Here is a 9037-nt window from a genome sequence, read left to right as displayed (position 1 = left end):
GACATAATAAACTAAAAGAATGTGGTGCAGAAGAGACGCTAGTAGACACATGGGAAAAAAATCGGTTAAGATGGTTCGGACATGTTGAGAGAATGCCAAATGAACGACTAACGAAACAAGTGTATCAAGGTTAAGTAAATGGCAGAGTGCCCAGAGGTAGACCGCGGAAAGAATAGTTAGAATGTGTGAATGAGACCCTACATAGAAGAGACATAAGAAGTCACAGAAACACGAGAGCCTGCATGAAAAAATGCACGGACATAAAATAAGCTAGAGAAGTATGCAAGGACAGGAAAGTATGGCAGCAAATACTGAATAAAAAGAGTGTCAGTAGAGTGAATGATGCCTGGAACAAAAGACCTTGGCCACTAATGGACCCAAGTGGGGAACCTTACATAACAACTTCGTGAGGTTCTTCGCTTGGGGTGATTAATAGATTGATTGATCAGCATCCTGGTTCGGAGAAGTGCTATGGAACGAACGTGTTATTTACTTATATAGCACGAAAATTCTGGATCAATCTGAAAAATCTCTATCCCGTTCACAAACTACTCCTTTCCCCTACCGAGTGAGTCACGCCTACACCGAAAGGAAAATGGCTTAATGGTGCAATAATAATAATACATGTCTCAGTGCAGCTTAGAATATAATTTAAAGCAAAATAAAATCCAAATATTAAAATAATAATGATAAATGAAATTTATGCCTTATTTTGAAATATCTGAATAAGTAATCGCAGGCAGAAATATATAAAAAATTTATTATATTTGATACAAAAGTGTTGTGTAAAGTTTAGAAAAGTTGAGATTTTAGCCAAACTTATTGCGAAGTACGAGATACTTGATAAGCATGTGTTCCTTAGAGCCGAAAGAGCTTTAAAAAAAAGAGAGTTCACAATCACAAATTTACGGTTGGTGATCCCCTGACCTTTGATTTTAAAAGTTCTGTACACGAAAGCGGGAGAAATTCAAAGGTCAAGCGCGGTATGGGAGAGCCACTAGTCGCGCGCCGTAGGTGCGCTCGAACTCTCAAGCTACGCTCTTTTATCAAAAGAGAATTCACAATTACAAAATTACAGTGGTGGATATTTTGAGTCTTAATTTTAACAGGTTTGTGCAACAATGCACAAAAATACAAAGATAGAGCGCGTAGCGCGAAGTAAATACATAATCAAGCGCAAAGCGCTAGATAAATGAACAATCAAGCGCGGAATCAATACATCATGATGCGCAAAGCGCGTGACCCTACAGTCGCAAGCCCTAAGCGCGTTTAAACTTGCAGGCGAAGCAAGCCGGGCGCACAAATTGCTCAATATTTGTGGGCTGTACGATATTTTGAACCAAAAAAGTATTTAAAAAAAAAGTATTAGTCCATAAGTTTAAAAAAAGAGAAACAGGTATAATAGAAAGAACAAAGGATTTTACAGGAGGAAATATTTTTATTTGAAGCAATAAAATATGGTTTACACAGGTTCCGAACAATGAATATCATACGAACAAGTTTTCTTCCTAATGAAAGCCAAACGTATAAAGAAATGTTTATTCAGTCAATAGTCAATTAAATAAAGTCAGTTAAAGCTAATAGACGATCATTAGGCTGATCTTGTATTAGTACCAGCTGAATTTAATAGAGTAACCATTGGCTAATTAAAACAAAATTGTATTCGTTTTGCATTTTTAAGCGATTAACTGGTCCATCCTGTAGCACTACTGACTCGGGAAATTTTGGAATTTATCCTCCTGGTGGATAATATCCAGGAGTTTGAGCTGCTTGTTGTGCAAAAGGACACTCGGGCTTAGGTGAAGGCATGGCTGAAGCTAATTCTGTAACAAGCGAGGAAAAATGTTATGCATTTTAGAAGTTCAGAAACTCATGCAGAAATAATTGAGACTCAGTTTTTTCAATGTACAAAGAAAATACTAGTAAGTATGTCTACACTTTATAAGAAGATAATAAAAAGAAAGACTAAATATTGAAACAGCAAACTATAACTACCAAAGCTCTAATGTAAAAAAATCTCAAAATGTGCTAGAAATAATTTTTTGCAGCGAAATAAAAATTCTATTAAGTTTTTTGTTCGGAAGAAATTCGTTGAAAAAAAAGGTTGAGAAAAAGAGAAATGATGATGAATTTGAAAACAGTTTATCTGCCACAAAGAAATAATTTATAAATAACAAATTGTTTAACAAATAGGTTTCACTAATACTTACCGAGAATAACCACCAAAGCAAAGAGCAGCGTAAGGAAAGCAAAGACGAAGTTCATTTTGACAAATTGTGGAGAATGCTACTTTGAGAAGTTCTTTCTGAGTTACGAATTTTCCGAGAAATTGTGGTCAATATATACCCAAAATCTCCCACTATACTCTAATGAGTTGCATATATTAAGACGGCTAAGTAGAACACAAATAATTATTAATTTCATATATTTAGAGTCCAGAAACTTTCCATTTCCATACACACCCAATATCTCCCTATAGACCTTGATGCACATGTGCGAGTTCCCGTTTATTTTTTAACATTCTTGGTTGAGGTAATCGATCTGGATAAAAAGTCAAATTTGTTGCACATGCTGACCCCAATACATACCTAAATTTTTACTTTAAAATAATCGTTAACGAAAACGTTTTTTTTTAAATAAATATCACGTTAAATTTTTAGGTTTCTGAAAATGTTTTATGGTTCAAGATTTATATTCTTTATTAAACATTAATCTCTTTGAGAGTTTAACCAATTTTATAATAATTAAACCTTCTCAATTATAAATTTAAATACGTGGGTAACAGCTAAACAATATTGCTAAACATGTATTTTTGTACTGCAAATTTCATTGCTTAAAAGACGATATTTTTTTTGTTGGTTTTAATTTAAATTTTTAACTGCAAATGTATATCTTTAAATTTTTGCCGAAAAAATTTGTCTTTTGCCTTAAGGGCTCAATGATTTAGATAAGTTTTTATTTCTTTCTTAAGTGAAAAATCTTTATTTTTTAAAAATTCGTCTTTTTGGTTTTTAAATTCCTTTTTTTATAAATTTTATCTTCTTTTATTGAAATATAAGCTATGAAACTTTTTTTGGGAATTATTGTTAAGATCAAGAAAAATATGCTAATGTTTATTATAAATAATTTTGGAAAAGTGAAATATTATTTGCAGAGAATATTTTAAAGAATTAAATAAGCCCTGCATCATTAGGATTAAATAATAGTTGCAGCTTTTATCTGAAGTTAGAGAGAAAAACATTAAACCCTAGAAACTATTGTTAAATAAACAATAAAAATTGCGACATACTTATTTGAAAATTTCATCTCTAGTTCTTTTCCAAAAATAGTTATAAGTGACAATAAAATACTTTCCTCTATTTTATGAATCATTTTCAACCATGTTTATTTTTTAGCTTGAAATAATCTTAGTTCATGTTTATTTTTAAAAAAAGTATAATGAAAATTCCCTTTTTCTCTTAAATCTTAAGCTATACATCCTGAAAATTATAAAGACGAAAAGATACTTCTTAAATGAATGTATCCAAATGAATCAAATTTGTTTGCAATTTATAATTTTAGTTAAGTTTTTTAAACTTGAAAATTTTTCAAACTAAATTTATTTTTATATTCGGAAAAATAAAAAATGTCCTAAAATCTTCCAGAAAATATCTTTCAATTTTCCCAACAATCTAGAGAATATTGTTTGATTATTTTAAAACATTTCTAAATTATTTTAAAAACTTTTTTTCACAAAATTCTAAAAAAATTTCATTTTTCTCAAATATTTTTAAATTAACCATTTAATTCATTCTTTTTAAGATATCGGAACGTTCTTAATATCTATTAAAAATTTTCTCACCATTTTAAAGAAATTTTTTCATTTACTATTTTTAATTCAGCTTCCTTTTTCCAAAGCTTCAACAATCTAAATTTGAAAAAATGCAATTTTTCGCAAGTATAAAATTAACTCTAAATTGTTTGAGTGCTTTTAAATATTTATTGAGCAAAATAGAATTTGTTGTAACTTTATAATTCTGATTAAATTTTCTTTACAATAACCTTTTTTAAACAAAGAAATATTTTTAAATTCAGCCATAAATTTTGAGAACATGTTATGGTTCTCTTAAAACTTCAAACAATTTTTAGAAGGCTTTTCACTTTTTTTTCGAAATTTTCAAAAATGTAAATTTTGTTTGAAATGTTTCCGAATCTTTTCAGGACTTAGATTATTTTTTATTCTTTTCAAAGCTGCTGAAACTTCTACAAATAAAAAAATTTTCTCCTCAGAAAATTGTTTTCAAATATTTCAGATACTTTTTCCAGATAATTTGAAATCTTAAAATCTTAAAATTAAACTTTTCAAATAAAAACTGGAGGGTTTTGCATTTTCCTAAAATCTTATTGTCCGCCTAATAGCAAAATAAATAAATTAAAAAAAGAAACATACAAAATTTAAAAGTCAATATTAAATTATAAAAGTTTACCAAATTTCACCCACAAAATTTTTATTCTATTACATTATAGTCATCGAAAATTGTCAAATAATATATATCTTCAGTAGATTATTCTTTGAAAGACATAATTTAGTCATTTTAAATGATTAAATAACTTTTACTGTGTTATTAGTTTTAATTTTATATTGGTTGTTTTTCTATTTGACGTTCCCGCTGCTCGTCAATAACAGAAAAATGGTTGAAATCACTACAGTTGCATACAGTAGCATTAGAGAAAGATGCTCTAATGTTAGACAATAAGCAAAAGAAAATTTTATAAACAAATTATTTCTTGAAAAAATGTTTTCTTCGATTTTCCATAATTGCACATTTTTTCAAGTTATATTCTAAGATATTTGAATGGACACAATATTTAATTATATTGAAAAAAGAATTTCTTAAGTTTGTAATTTTTTATATTGTAAACAAATTTAATGAACAAATGCAGTAATCAGGCATTTTTCGAGAGAGAAATTCCTTTTTTTCGATTTCAACTTTTTAAAATTAGAAGTTCATGATATATTCAGTAAAATTCATAGTTTTTTTATCAATCTTATGACTTTTTTAGAACAAAGTTAATAAACAAATGCATTAATAAGGCATTTGTCTACAAAAAAATTCATTTTTTTATATTTTAACTTTTTAAATTAGGAACTTCATGATAACTTCAGCAAAATTCATAAAATTTTTTATCAGTTGTATAATTTTTTTAAACAAGTTTAACAAACAAATGCATTATTGGGGATCTGTGGACGGAAAAATTCTTGTTTTGTCCATGTCAGTCTCTTTAATTGGAAACTTAATGAAATTTTCATTACCAATCATACTTAGTTGATAAATTGTATGATGTTTTAAACAAATTTAATAAACATATGCGTTATTTGGTTATTTGACGACGAAAAAGTATTTTGTCAATCTCAGTTCTTTCAGTTTCAATTTCTCATTTGTTTATTAAATTTTTTTTTAATATAAAATTTATCAACTCATTATTAATGTTGCTGAATTTATTATAAAGATCCAAATTAAAAGTCTAACATTAAAAAAAAATTCCGTCCGCAGATGCCCCAAAAATGCATTTTTTTATTAAATTTGTTTTAAAAAATCATAAATTTGATAAAAAAATAATGAATTTTGCTAAAGTATCATAAAGTTCCTAATTAAAAAAGTTGACATAGAAAAAGGTGCATTTTTCTGTCGATAAATACCTGATTAATGCATTTGTTTATTAAAGTTGCTTTAAAAAAGCATAATTTTTTTCTGCCGACAAATGCCAAACTAATGCATTTGTTTATTTAATTTGTTAAAAAAATCATAATATTAATCAACATATTATGAATGTTGCTGAAATTAACATAAAGTTCCTAATTAAACAAAATTCACATAGAAAAAAACGAATTTTTCTGTCTAAAATGCGTTGTTACTGCGTTTGTTTATAAAATTTGTTTATGATATAAACAATTATAATCTTAAGAGATAATTTTTTTAGTACAATATTGTTTAAATTCAAATTTCTTGCAATATAATTTGAAAAAGACGTTTAAGTATGGAAAATCGTGGAAAACATTTTTTCAAGGAATAATTTGTTAAAAATTTTTTTTTATTTATTGTATAATAATGTAACATCTTAAGCTAATGTTACTCTATGCAACTTACGCAATTTCACCAATTTTCCTGATATTAACGTACACCGGGAACGTCGAACAGAAAAAATTGCCATTTTTGTTGTCATATTCGTTTATTTATAAAAAAACTTGAAAACCTAATTCGAAAATCAGGCTCGACAACTCTCTTAGAAATCTTATTAGTTTTTTTTCAATTTTTACATTTTCATCCTAATGAGGAGGTGCTGATTTGATGTAAAATTTTACTTTGCTGGTATTCATCAAATTTCCACGTTTTAAGACCCCCTGAGTCATAAAAGACGATTTTTACGAAGGTGTTTGTCTGTCTGTATACCTTAGGCACTATGACTTTTAAAAAATTATTCAGATTGGATTCTGCTTGATCACACTTTTTTAAGGCCTAAAAAGAAAGAGCGAGTTCGTAAACCAGCGATTTTGGATGAAAATTCAAAAAAAGAGCGCAGTAAACAAATTTTTAAAACAATATTCTTTCAACATTTAAACATCCTATGTAAGGTTATTTATAGTACTCAGAAACTCAAAAAATTTATCCTCCTGACTTTTTTCTCTAAAATAAAAATTGTCAGAGTGAGAGCATTTTCAAATCCAAAGAAACAAACTAACATGGACATTTTAAGATAAATAATGCATGATATAAAAAAAGTTCAAGAGAAGAATAACTTCTTTTAAAGTCGAACAAGATAATTTCCCATTTTTTAATAATTCCATATTTTGTAAAACCATGCACGATACGAAAAAAATGAATAAGCTAAATTTGCCCGCCCTGGAAAGATCTACAAATTTGTAATCATTCACTTTTCGATAAGACGCATAGTTTCTGTTTTCAGTCGTAAAAACAACATTGAAAAGGAAAAATAAACATTTTTGTATAACTGCACAAGCTACAAAAAAATGAGAAAAAACGTGTTTATTTAAAAAGGAGCTAGGAATGTTTAATAAATATGTTTTATAGGATGCGCAGTTTTTATATTACGCGTAAAAACCAATAAAAATAGAAAAGTTAATTTTTTGGCAAACGACACAAGCTATGAAAAAAATTTATAGACAAAAGTAACGCTTCCAAAAGTACCGAAATCTCATTTACATTTTTATGAATAATTTTTGATAGGTCACATAGTTTTTGCTTTAGTCGTAAGCAACAACATACAAAATAAAAAAAAAATTTTTTGAATAAGCGACACAAGGTACGAAATAAAATTAACAGACAAAATTTTTTCGCCTAACAAGACCTATAAATTTTTATCAATCATTTTAGATAGAACAAGTACATTTTCTTTCAATCATAAAAAAAGATTAAAAGCCCAAAAATTAAATTTTTGGAAAAAGGACAGAAAAGAAGAAAGAGGTTATAGGATCCTATACGAGAACCTATACAGGTTCCTGTATAGGGCTATATGTAGGTTCCTGCAATTTGAAGCAAAATAAAAACCAAATATTAAAATAATAATGATAAATGCAAATTATGGTTTATTTTGCAATATCTGAATAAGCAATCCCAGGCAGAAATACATAAAAAATTTATTATATTTGCTATGAAAGTGTTGTGTAAAATTTAGAAAAGTAGAAATTTTGTCCAAACTGAGTGCGAAGTACGAGATACTTGATAAGCATGTGTTCCTTAGAGCCGAAAGAGCTTTAAAAAAAAGAGGATTCACAATCACAAATTTACATTTGATGATCCTCTGACCTTCGATTTTAAAAGTTCTGTGCACGAATGCGGGAGAAATTCAAAGACCAAGCGCGGAGTGCGAGAGCCACCAGTCGCGCGCCGTAGTTGCGCTCAAACTCTCAAGCTACGCTCTTTTATCAAAAGAGAATTCACAATTACAAAATTACAGTGGTGGATATTTTGAGTCTTAATTTTAACAGGTTTGTGCAACAATGTGCAAAAATACAAAGACCGAGCGCGTAGCGCGAGGTAAATACATAATCAAGCGCAAAGCGCTAGATAAATGAACAATCAAGCGCGGGATCAATACATCATGATGCGCAAAGCGCGTGAACCAACAGTCGCGCGCCCTAAGCGCGTTTAAACTTGCGGCGAAGCAAGCCGGGCGCACAAATTGCTCAATATTTGTGGGCTGTACGATATTTTGAACCAAAAAAGTATTTAAAAAAAAGTATTAGTCCATAAGTTTAAAAAAAGAAAAACAGGTATATCAGAAAGAAAAAAGGATATTTCAGCAGGAAATATTTTTATTTGAAGTAATAAAATATGGTTTACGCAGGTTCCGAACAACGAATATCATAATAACAAATTTTCTGTTTAATGAAAGCCAAACGTATAAAGAAATGTTTATTCAGTCAATTGTCAATTAAATAAAATCAGCTGAAGCTAATAGACGATCATTAGGCTGATCTTTTATTAGTACTAGCTGAATTTAATAGAGTAACCATTGGCTAATTAAAAAAAATTGTATTCGTTTTGCATTTTTAAGCGATTAACTGGTCCATCCTGTAGCACTGCTGACTCGGGAAATTTTTGGATTTATCCTCCTGGTGGATAATATCCAGGAGTTTGAGCTGCTTGTTGTGCAAATGGACACTCGGGCTTGGGTGAAGGTGTGCCTGAAGCTAATTCTGTAACCAGCGAGAAAAAATTTGATGAATTTTAGAAGTTGAGAAATTCATTCAAAAATAATTGAGACCCAGTTTTTTCAATGTACAAAGAAAACACTAGTAAGTATGTCTACACTTTATAAGAAGATGATAAAAAGAAAGACTGAATACTGAAACAGCAAACTATAATTACCAAATCTCTAATGTAAAAAAATCTCAAAATGTGCAAGAAATAATTTTTTGCAGCGAATTAAATATTCTTTTAAGTTTTTTATTCGGAAGAAATTCTTGCAACAAAAAAGAAGGTTGATAAAAAGAGAAATGATAGCTCTTGCTCCCTAATGATACATCGAATAATTG

At 28.8% G+C, this 9037-nt stretch overlaps 1 long non-coding RNA gene across 1 annotated transcript; it reads right to left on the bottom strand.

The window, feature by feature from the left end:
- Positions 1-1418: 1418 nt before the first annotated feature.
- LOC117175186 lies at positions 1419-2297 on the bottom strand. Its single transcript, XR_004467447.1, has 2 exons — positions 2211-2297; positions 1419-1823 (listed from the first exon to the last, which is right to left on the bottom strand). It is a non-coding gene; the product is annotated as an uncharacterized LOC117175186 (long non-coding RNA).
- Between the last annotated feature and the right edge of the window lie 6740 nt (positions 2298-9037).

This window comes from Belonocnema kinseyi, chromosome 6 (assembly GCF_010883055.1).
Source record: "Belonocnema kinseyi isolate 2016_QV_RU_SX_M_011 chromosome 6, B_treatae_v1, whole genome shotgun sequence".
Lineage (NCBI taxonomy): Eukaryota > Metazoa > Arthropoda > Insecta > Hymenoptera > Cynipidae > Belonocnema > Belonocnema kinseyi.
This window is presented reverse-complemented; position numbering and strand designations above follow the sequence as displayed.